Source organism: Dipodomys merriami, unplaced genomic scaffold (genome assembly GCF_024711535.1).
Source record: "Dipodomys merriami isolate MVZ:Mamm:240054 unplaced genomic scaffold, mDipMer1.0.p SCAF_192, whole genome shotgun sequence".
Taxonomy (NCBI): domain Eukaryota; kingdom Metazoa; phylum Chordata; class Mammalia; order Rodentia; family Heteromyidae; genus Dipodomys; species Dipodomys merriami.
Window position 1 is genome coordinate 1,429,022 of NW_027203293.1, and position 8,479 is coordinate 1,437,500.

Sequence of the window (8,479 nt, forward strand, 5' to 3'; positions counted from 1 at the left end):
GCTTCAAACCACATCTCTAATCTCAGCCTCAGATCTCAGCCTCCTGAGTAGCTAGAATTACAAACATGATACTAGGCTTTCAATTGTTTTGTTGTTGTTGTTGTTGTTATTGTTTTGTCTTTGTTATTGTTGTTGCTTGACATCCAACTCAAAGGCTTGCACAGGCCAGACAAACATTCTACCACTAAGCTATATCACCAGCCCTCCTTTTAAGTTGTTCAGATCCAAGGCATCAAATCCAGTATTTGACTCTACATCCTTATCTTTCTGAGTAGCATTTGATGCAGGTGGTCATCCCTACTCACTGAAAAGCCTTCTTTAATTGGCTGTGGGAACTCTGATTGCCTACATTGTCTCAGATATCACAGTCTCCTCCAATGTTCTTTTCTTATCTTTTAAATATGAGAGTATCCTGGGGCAAGTCCCCAGACCCTTCTAATATAGATTTATGCCCTTGTTGATACCATCTACACAACAGCATTGCATGGCTACTACCTATTTCATCAGATCTATGAAGGTGCAGTAGGCTGAATAATATCTTCCAAAAATATTCAACTCCCAATCTTTGGAGTCTGCAAATGTTACTGTGTACTGAAAAAGACTTTTGTCAACATGATTCAGTTTAAGTTCTTGAGATGAGAAGCTTGTGTGGGATGGTGAAAATGGCACTAAGTGCAGCCAGGGATGTCTTTATAAAAGAGGTATGTCTTCAAGGACAGAGAATCAGATGATGATTGAGGTAAGAGGCTGTGTGCTGCTGGCTGTGAGGAAGGATCATCAATTCCAGGACTGCCAAGAGTCGTGATGCTAGGGCTGGAAGAAGGTAAGGACACAGATTATTTCTGAGAGCCTTTGAAGGGAGGGTGGCTTTAGTTTCTATCCTGTGGAGCCATTTGGATGTATGGTCTCCAGAACTAAGAGAATAAATTTGTGTTGTTTAAACTATCAAAGTTTTTTTTTTATCAGTTTGTTACTGCAGCTACAGGAGCTGGATAAAAAAGTTTTTATTCTTCATATTTTAATATCTCTGAAATCAGGATGCATGTCACAGCTACAGCATTTGTTTAGCATTGTCAGCGAGATGGAAATTATGACCTTGTTGTTTCCTGTACATACTTGAAATCAGAGGTTATTCCTGGTGGGGTAACTATATAATACAACTCTCTAAGGTTTTAGTTTTTAAAAAAAGTATTAAAGCTGGTTTGAGGAGGGTATGTGAGATTGTTTCCTGAAAACCTACCATTGTGCTTTCTAAAAGGATCCTAAAAACACTCTCTTGCAGAATGAGTATCAACACTTTGAAATAAATCCTGGAGAAAATAAAGCATTTTCTAAAAAAGAAATAATGCATTAGCAATGCTTTTGATAGAGGATGCTAAGTGGATAAACAGACATCTGACTATGCTAAAAAGTAAATAATCAATAAGCCAGTATTGGTGTTTTATACTTACAAACCTAGCTTCTTGAGAGGCTGAGATTGGAGGATTGTGGTTTGAGGCCATATGGGGAAAATTTCTTTAAACTCTGTCTCTGAAAAAGACACCGGGCATGATGGTATGAGCCATATCTCATCTATGTCATGATAAATAAAATAGTCAGGCTCAGTTGGGGGAAAAAATAAGAGCTATATCCAAAAAGAACCAGAAGGGGAAAAAAGAGCTAGAGGCATGGCTCAGGAGTAGAATATCTGTCTAGCAAGCCCAAGCTTTTGAGTTCAAACCCTAGTATCACACACACACACACACACACACACACACACACACACACACACACACACACACACACACACACACAAACACAAACACACACTTAAATCATTCACAAGCTCAAGGGAAATGCAAGTAATAATGAATTATTACCTCATACCTATTAAAGATGACCACTATGCAAAAAAAAAAAAGTACTACCAAACTTGGCCTCATTTTCACATCAGCCACAGTGTGAGCAAGACTGTGTCACTTGCTGCTTTAAAGCTTTTCCGTGGTTTGTTGGTGCTTAGTTGTGGTAAAACATACATAATCTTTCCATTAAATATATTCATAGTGACATTCAGCCAATCTCCAGCGCTGTTCATCCTGTAAAACTGGGACTTCACATCAAATTCCATGCTCTCTGCTCCTCCATTCCCCTGATAACCACTCTCTACTTGCTGCTCTGTGGATCTGACTTTTCCAGGTAGGTACATCTTCCAGGTGGGATAATTCTGCATTTAACTTTTGGCTTACATCATGTCACACCATGTATCTCATAGTATGTGATAGAATTTCTTTCCCTTTTAAGACTGAATGTTGTTCCATTATGTGTATAAATCTCATTTATTTGTTTGTTTGTTTATTTATTTGTTTATTTTTGTGGGTCATGGGGCTTAAACTCTGGGCTTGGGTGCTGTCCTTGTGCTCTTCAGCTCAAGATGAGCACTCTACCGCTTGAGCCACATCGCCACTTCCGGTTTTCTAGTGATTTATTGGAGATAAGAGTTTCACGGACTTTTCTGCCCGGGCTGGCTTTGAACCGTGATCCTCAGCTCCCAACCTCCTGAGCAGCTAGGATTACAGATGTGAGCCACTGGCGCCCGGCATAAATAGCATTTTGGGCTGGGTTTTCATCATGATTGGGATAAAATCTGCACACTTGCCATGGCTCACAAAGGCTTTAATGACCCAGTCCCTGTCTATCATTTTGCCTTATTTCCATCAAGGAAGTCCCTCCTCATTGCATACCAACCACATTGCTTTTCATTACACCTGGCCTCATTCCTCTTTTCTTGGGACTCCAGACATTTCTCTGGTCCACGTGGCTCTTCCCTCCCTTCCTGAGGGCTGAGCTCAAACGTCCCTTTCTGACCACCCTGCCTAAAACAGTACTGCGTCAGACTCTTCTGCCACCACATTGTGGTGTCTCCTTTGCATCTGTACTGTTTACTACCTGCCATTATTTCCATCTTTATGAGCTTGTTTACTATCCATTTCCCAGCCAGAATAAAACTCTAAGAGGGCAGGAATATGGCTTTTTCAACGTCAAATCTTCAGTGCCTGAAACTGGGAATGAGCATAATAAAAATTCAATGAATGTCCTAGAAGATTGAGTGAAGAAAGAGATCAAGTTTAGTGATTAGTTTGGAATCCTATAAAATTTTCTTAATTAACAGATTATTTTTCCAGCAGTTTTCGGTTTCTAGAAAAGATGATCAGAGAGCACAGAGAGTTTTCATTCACTGCCCCTCCTTTTCTTTACACCAGTATGAAATACTTGTTACAATGGCATATGATGTTAACTAGAATCCACAGTTTAGTATTCACTCAGTGTAACACAAGTACCACATAACATCACTACCATCATACCCACCATTATAATTATATACATAATGGTTTCCCCACCCTGAATCTCCTGTGCTCCTTCTATTTACCCATCTTCCCTTTCTCTAACACCTGACAACACCTGGTATTTGAATTTCATATGACTGGATGGCCTGACTTTTTCTAGGACAGGACAAACCCCATCCTCTATTTTCCTGCCTCTCCTAATACACTGCTTCATGTCCTTGCTTTTCAAAGCTATTAAGGAAAAGCAGTATAAATTGGGGATTAAAAAAAGAAGAAGTGTAAACTTGTTCAGTCACTTTGGAAAGTACTATGGAGGTTCCTCAAAAGACTCCACATAGAGCTCCCCTATGACCCAGCAATCCCATTTTTGGGCATTTACCCAAATATTCACAAACAAGACCACACTAAAGCTACCAGCACGACTATGTTTTTGGTTTTTTGGGGGGGTCCGGTCATGGGGCCTGAACTCTGGGCCTGGGCGCTGTCCCTCAGCTCTTCAGCTCAAGGCTAGTGCTCTACCACTTGAGCCACAGCGCCAATTCCGGCTTTTTCTTTTTGCTTATGTGGTGCTGAGGAATCAAACCCAGGGCCTCAGGCATGCAAGGCAAGCACTCTACCACTGAGCCACCTTCCCAGCCCACACCACTATTTTTATTGCAGCCTTATTTACCATAGCTAAGATATGGAACCAACCCAGATGCCCCTCAGTAGATGAATGGATCAAGAAAATGTGGCATATATACACAATGGAATTCTATGCCTCCATCAGAAAGAATGACATTGCCCCATTTGTTAGGAAATGGAAAGACTTGGAAAAAATTATATTAAGTGAAGTAAGCCAGGCCCAAAGAAACATAGGTCCCATGGTTTCCCTTATTTGCAATAACTAGTAAATGTCTGAGACAAGCAGAAAAGGTCAGATAAGGTGATGTTAGGGAAATGAGCCCTAAGATATGTATTCAAATGTTTTTTCCTTTCATGCAATTGTTTCTAACATATTTATAAGATGATTTCTTTGTTGCTTTGTATGTCCCTCTCCCATGGTATAACCCCTGCTTTCACTGTATTTGATGTTGGTATAATTTGTGGAGGGGAAGGGAAAAAACAAATCATTTACATAGGGATACAGGTGGACCCATTGCAACAATGAGACGAACAAGTCCTATGTTGAAAACGAACTTTACAACTTTGGTGGGGGGTGGGGAGGAGGGTTGGGGGGGCAGGGGATGGGATAAGAAGTGGGAACAAAGGAGGAGGCTACAATGCTTGATAAGAAATGTACTCATTATCTTGACCATTTAGTTGTAACTCCTCTGTACAGTATTTTCACAATAAAAGAAAGAAAGAAAGAAAGAAAGAAAGAAAGAAAGAAAGAAAGAAAGAAAGAAAGAAAGAAAGAAAGAAGAAAGAAAGAAAAAAAAGCACTTCACCTAATAATGTTCCATCTTGTACTGCTTTCAAAGAAGATTGCTTGGTGCCTAATTATCACTTAGCTTTGGTCCTTGATGCTGACGTCTGAAAGCTGTGTTTAATTTGGGGGCGCACTGGGAAATTGCTTCTCCACAGATTCATTTCCTCTTTTCTAGGATTCTCGCCCTCTCAATTTTTCTTTCTTGTCTTGTCTTCATTTTCTAACTGGTTTGAGTTATTCAGATTTGTGAGTCTGTGTTCATTCAATGCCATTTTAATTCAGAAATGGCCCAAAGCAAATTAATTTTTTTCTATTTTGTCCAGGGAGAAGCTGCAATAGAGAATTCCAAATAGATATCTTTCTGGGGTGGAGGAGGGACTGGAGAGAGCTACCTTAAGGAGCCAGGTATCTTTCTGTGGGGAGGGCTCAAAGGGGACAGCTAAGTGTATGAATTGCCTTTACTGAAAGTCTCTCTCCTAGATACACCTGTATTATGTATTACCTGTAAAGGTGATGGAAACTTGGCAGGAAGGGAATACAGTTTTGTGACCTTGACCTTTCCTGCTAGGGATTCTTTTCTCCTTTACTGATATGATCACCAGGCATTTGATCATTTCATTAGCGTTCAATACCAAGGTACTTCCTTGAGGAAACTTGCTGATTACAAAGTCACAGCTTTTACCACACTAAAGAAGATCATGAACTCAAAACAGGAAATTACTTATGTCCATTGTATACAGTTCATAAGAAGAGTTTATCCCTTGAATTATTCATGTCCCCAATACATACATATATACATGTATAGATAGATAGATATAGATATAGATATACCATGTCCTGCTATTTCTTTCTTCCTTGTCCTCCTTTATGATCTCCTCTGGCCAGAGAAGGTAGTCCCCCGTCTCCCACCCCTGCCCCCGATCAATCACCCCAGAATTCTTCATATAGAATTTGGGTATAATGTCTCTTCCACTAGTAACAAATTCTTTCTCCTTCCTTCCTTCCTTCCTTCCTTCCTTCCTTCCTTCCTTCCTTCCTTCCTTCCTTCCTTCCTTCCTTCCTTCCTTCCTTCCTTTCTTTTTCTCTTTCTTTCTTCCCTCCCTCCCCCATCTCTCTTTCTTTATTTCTCTTTTTCTTTTGTTGGTCATAGGTGCTGATCCTGAGCTCTTTTTTGCTCAAGGCTAGCACTCTACCACTTTGGGCCACAACGACACCACTTCTGGTTTTCGGGTGGTTAACTGAAGATAAGAGTCTCAAGGACTTTCCTGCCCAGCTGGCTTTGAGCTGGGATCCTCAAAAATCTCAGCCTCCTGAGTAGCAAGAGTACAGGCATGAGCTACCTGTACTTTGCTTGACAAGTTCTTTCTTAAAGGCAAGAAGTTTATCAAGAGTGCCACCACCCATAATTACATGCTATGGGGATTGTTTTAGTGAATGAAGTTAGGTCTTTTGGACCCAATGTAGCTGAATTTCTGTTTGGAGTGCAAGCTAGCTTGGCCCTCTGGCCATGCCAGCATGTGAGGGAAAGGGACAGTAAAACCAGCCCTCTCTAACAGATTTTCTTAAGGACTGAGAGTCTCCTGGGAAGTAACTAGTTCTGCAAAATTTGTTCCTGCCTCCAGGGTTCCACACATGTTCTGCACATGTTTTGCCTGAACTGCCTACTGAACTAATTTCATTTAAATTTCAGAGCCGGCTTTAAATGCCACTTCCTCAGGAAGCTTTCGCTAGCCACTCTGACTGCCAGCCCCCTTGTTCTTTCTTCCCAAGTCCCTTCATTTTTACCAGTTTTACACTGTACTTAGTTACTTATTCAGTGGGTGTCTTACCTGCCTGGTTGTAAACTTCCTAAGATCCAGAGCATCTTTGTTATCCTCACTCTATCATTTGGCTCATTCCTATACACAACAGAGGCCCAAAAATATTTAAATTAACAAAATGAGAATATGCAAATGCCTATTCAATGACCCACTTCCATGCCTCACAAGCATATCAATCTTAATAAGTTGTAATCTAGTGATTTTCCCCTCTGAAGTCTGTTTTTCACTTTCCTAATCTTAACACATACATCATCATCCACTTAGTTACTCAAAGCAAGATTGTGGGAGTTATCTTCACTCTTTAGCAAACCACTATAGTGAATCCATCAGCAAAACCTTCCTATTCCCAAAGGTGTGCCCCCCACCCTCACTTTCCTACTTCAAAGCACTATTATTTATTTCTTTCCTGGATGGAGAAAGATGGCTTTCTGAATGATCTGATTTTCCCTGGGGCTTTCCCCAATCCATTTTCCATAAACAATTCAGATGATATTTGCAAAACATAAAGAAAACTATGCCATTCATCTACTTTTCAATAGCTTATTGATTACAACTCACAAAAGTCAATCAGAGCCTGATTCTTCCTTTTCCTCTGGTCTCACCTCCTACCATTCTGGATCTCCATGTGGTGCTAGCTGTGTTCACTATAACTTTATCAAATGTACTATATTTTTTTCCTTCTTTAAGACTATTTCTTTTCCCTAAAAAACTCTTCTCTCAGATCCCTAAAGGAACCCTTTAGGTCTCAATTTATTATTTATTATTATTTTATAGTGCTCAGGATCAAAATCAAGGCCTTATATATGCCAGGCCAGCATTCTGTCATAACACTACAATCCCATCCATGGTCTCAATTTAAATAATGGTTTCTAAACAAGGCTACCTCCTAACTACTCTATCAGCTCTGACTTCTGATTTCAATGCCTGGATCAATACGTCCGTGCTTTTTACCTTCATCTCCTGTTACATACTTACATACTGTAATGTAAGAACCATGATGCTTCTTTTGTACACTATGAGCCTATTTGTGCATACAACAGATGCTTAAGAAATACTTTTTGAGGGAAGAACAAACAAATGACTGAACAAAGCTCAAGGACACTGGTGTGGAGACGAAGAAGGATGGTTCTAGAGATGGTACAGACTCTGTCATGTCTTACTTCAGCCACCCAGAAATCAGTTCCTTCTATTTTGGTCACTATAGCTTTAGTGTGAACATCTGCTCTATCAGCTTGTCTGGTGGTTGTGGTTGCCTCAAAGAGGCAGCACAGTACCTGTCTTCTGGGTAGGCTAGGGGGTCCAATCAAACTGAAGAATACCATTGGTAAAAAAAACTTTAGGTGTACAGGTCACTGGTGGCTGATGCCTGTAACTGTAGCTACTCAAGAGACTGAGCTCTAGGGATCACAATTCGAAGCCAGCCTTGAGAGGACAGTCTGTGAGACTCTTATCTCCAGTTAACCACTAGAAAACAGGAAGTGGTGCTGTAGTTCAAGTGGTAGAGTGCTAGACTTGAGCAAACCTGCTCAGGGACAGTGCCCAAGCCCCAAGTTCAAGCCCTACGACTGACTGGAAAAAAAATAACAACAACAAAAACCCTTTGGTGCTATATGGGAGAAATTTGGGCCTTGCCAGGGCCCATATTAAAAGAATCTGCAGGTCTAAAGATTCTACAGAGTAAATGAGAAGGGAGGTAGAAAAGTGTCATTTTGTAACAATGGTGGGCAAAAGAAATAAGGATTTTGATTGCCTAAGTCTTTTAAACCAGGCCTCTCAATTGGTAACTTTCTATGTTCAAGATGTTTAGAGTAGGCACTAATATAGTCACATCAACACTGTTAGAAAATGAGGATGTTGGGAGTTAAAACCTCAGCCCACTGGTGGTGTGGTTACAATTTTATGAAGTCATTTTGGAAGTACATTAA

The 8,479-nt window shown here is 40.4% G+C and overlaps 1 long non-coding RNA gene across 2 annotated transcripts in view; it reads left to right on the top strand.

Moving 5' to 3' along the window:
• Positions 1–739: 739 nt before the first annotated feature.
• LOC138831334 (uncharacterized) overlaps positions 740–8,479 on the top strand; it is a 155,573-nt gene continuing 147,833 nt past the window's right edge. For both annotated transcript variants that reach the window (XR_011373247.1, XR_011373248.1), the window contains exons 1-2: positions 740–823; positions 2,044–2,175. This is a non-coding gene — a long non-coding RNA (uncharacterized lncRNA). The remainder of the gene's footprint in view (positions 824–2,043; positions 2,176–8,479) is intronic.